The following is a 3205-nucleotide window of genomic DNA, read 5'->3' as shown; positions in this document are numbered from 1 at the left end:
GATCAAAAGAACTTGCTGGAATTATTATGTGGAAGTCAAGGAAACATCAAAGCAATCAGCAGACGGTTCTGAAGAAGACTGGCAGTCGAAACATGACATGAGATCAAGATAAATTTCCTGAAAAACAATCGCCTGATTTAATCAATCCTTCACATATTGTTAAAAAAAAGACAAAAAGAGCTTGCAGAAATTATTGCACGTAAGTCAGGGACACATCAAAGCAACGCCTCTGAAGAAGGCTGGCAGTTGACAGTCGAAACATGTACATTTCCTGAAAAAAAGTTGTCTAAATAAATGAAACCACAACATTGTTCAAAAAGAACTTGCTGTAATTATTAGGCAGGAGTCAAGGAAACATCAAAGCGATCAGCAGACACCTCTGAAGAAGACTGGCAAAAAAGTTGACAGTCAAAACATGTCCGAAGATCAAAGTAAATTTTCTGAAAAACAGTTGTCTGAATAAATGAAACTTAAACACACATTCAAAAGGAATTTGCTGGAATTATTGCGTGGAAGTTAAGGTAGCATCAAAGCAATCAGCTGACACCTCTGAAGAAGACTGGCAGTTGACAGTCGAAACATGACATGAGATCTACGTAAGTCGATTTCCTGAAAAACAGTTGTCGGTTGTTATTTTTTTTACAGCACAGACTTTCTCATGAGAACAACTGGAACAATTTGGGCCACATTTGTAAAAAATAAATAAAATTTAATGGAGGATCCCATTAATGTGTCAATCTTATAATTTGTACATTGTTGCATTTGCTGGCAGGTTTTCTATTATACAAATGGAAACTATAATGTATTTATGCTGCTTGTTTATTGACACAAGTTTTCTGATCGCATCATTATAGATTCCAATAGAAATGTAAGCAAAATATTAAAATAATCAAAGGGCATTCTGATAAACACTGTGGGCTCTTCTTCATTCCTTTTACAGGAACAGTTTAATGTTCTGCGCTGCCTGGTAACGGCAGTTCAATTTGAATCTAATTGAATTAAGTAAATAAGTCTTGAGTGGTGTCAACTGGGGATAAATATCAGTAACCAATTCTGAGTCTTAAAGTAAAAAGGACAATCTCATCAGTTTTAATCAATGTTTTTACTGTATATATTTAATGATTGCTGTGAGCTGTTATTCAGGGTACTTATGTAAATCAAATCAAGACTGTGAGCTGTTATTCAGGGCCTTATATTTGCCACAGAAGTTCATTACAATTACTAAAGTTCAATTACATTTGATCGCAATTACTAAGGCTTTAATAAATAAGCCCATAAAACGTAACCTTCCTCTTGTGTTAGCTTTCTGTTCGCATCTCTTATGATAATGGGTCAGTTTTGACCCATGTCTTAAATCAGCTGTAAAATACACTAAAATACATTATCTATCATCCAAATACTTTTTCATATTTTGGTTACCTTGTAAGGCTTCCTTATCCATAATAATAATGGTATTAATGTCTTTGGTGTGGGCGTCTGAGCCTTTTTTCTGTCAGTATACCCCTCAATTTCAAGTTATTTTTTGAAAAAAGATAAAATGATATTCAAGAGAACTGAAATGTATTTGGAAAACTTGATATGAAACATATTTTAATGATTGTTAACTACTGCCCACAGAGTGATTGGCTCTGGTGCTGCCTCTAACCCAGCCCACTGTGCCGCGTGACAAAGGCTTAATCTACAGTGATGATGTCCGCTCTCTGTGGACAATTTAATGAAATAATTTCTTAACGGTATCATTGCAGTCCAAACAAATCCGACGTTGGCCAACTTTGAACCAAGCAGCAGCCATGTTGAAAGTCTCTGGTCAATCTGAGCCTGATTCACTGAGATATTTGAGGAACAGACAGACAGAGATTACTTGCTTTACAAATGAATGGATTGTAGTATTTTAATATAATTTCCATGCAATTATAAATACAAAGTCAATTATTTGAACTCTCTTACAATTCAGTTATGAATTACAACAGCAACATATGTTTTCAATTAGTTACAATTACAACTAGAATATTTGCATTTCCTGAAGAAAATGCTAGTGAAGATGCAGGTGCTGGCCTGCATCATTGAACACTGCATTAGCTTAGCATTAGCACTAGTTAGCATTAGCATTGGCTAGCATTAGCTAATATTAACATTAACATTTACTAGCATTTACCTAATATTAGCATTAACTTAGCATAAGCCTAACATTAACCTAGCAATGCCATTAGCTAACATTTGCCTAGCGTTAGTGTTTGCCTAGCATTAATTAGCACTAGCTAGCATTACCCTAGTATTAACATTAGCATTAGCTAATGTCATCATTAACCTAGCATTAACATTTTCTAGCATCTTAATTCTCAAAATCAACGATGGAGTAGAACGCGCCAAAATTCTGTGACGGAAGAAAAAAATGAATTACAATTATGCAATAATCTATTAATATATAAAGCAATGAATCTCTGTCTCTGTGTGTCTGTTCCTCAAATATTTCAGCGAGTCAGGTTCAGATTGACCTGAGACTTTCAACATGGCTGCTGCTTGGTTCAAGGATTTGTTTGCACTGCAATGATGCAGTTCATAAAATTGTCTTAAATGCAGCTCATTGATGACTGGTAGTGATGGTAATTCAGGATACGTTGTTGCAGCGTATAATCTACAGGAGTGTCTGCACAAAGGGCTTTTAAAAACGAATAAAGTGCGTCTAATAGCGTAAAAAAAACCACGCTGTAAATATTGGCCAGCAGGTGTCCTCAGTGAGCAACGTTTGTAACTAAGGTGAGTAATAATAAAAATTGATAACAAAAATAGGCTTTCACTATATATGAGTAGCCTACAGTATATTACAGCGCTAAATATTATGCTCTGCACAGCTCATTTAGTCGACTAGCTACACACACGCACACATCTCTCTCTCTCTCTCAGCAAGCTGCAGATGTATGCTAGCCTATATTACAGTGCTAAATACTAAACCTCCCACTTTTCTATAGCAATACATGCTTCCTACAGGCACTGCACTAGTTGTAGTTACTTATCATTTACGTGATTATAATTAGAATTGACCCAAACCCTGGTGTTAATGGGTTTGAAATGGCACCGTACAATCCACCCTTAATCAGATCAACAACAGAGCAAACGAAAATGGTTTTGTTTAAAGTAATCCAAATTTCCGACGGTCCGTGAAGGCGTAATTTTGGCACGCCCCTACAAAAGCAGCCAATCAGGT

Source organism: Gouania willdenowi, chromosome 20, assembly GCF_900634775.1.
Source record: "Gouania willdenowi chromosome 20, fGouWil2.1, whole genome shotgun sequence".
Classification (NCBI taxonomy): domain Eukaryota; kingdom Metazoa; phylum Chordata; class Actinopteri; order Blenniiformes; family Gobiesocidae; genus Gouania; species Gouania willdenowi.
This window is presented reverse-complemented; position numbering follows the sequence as displayed.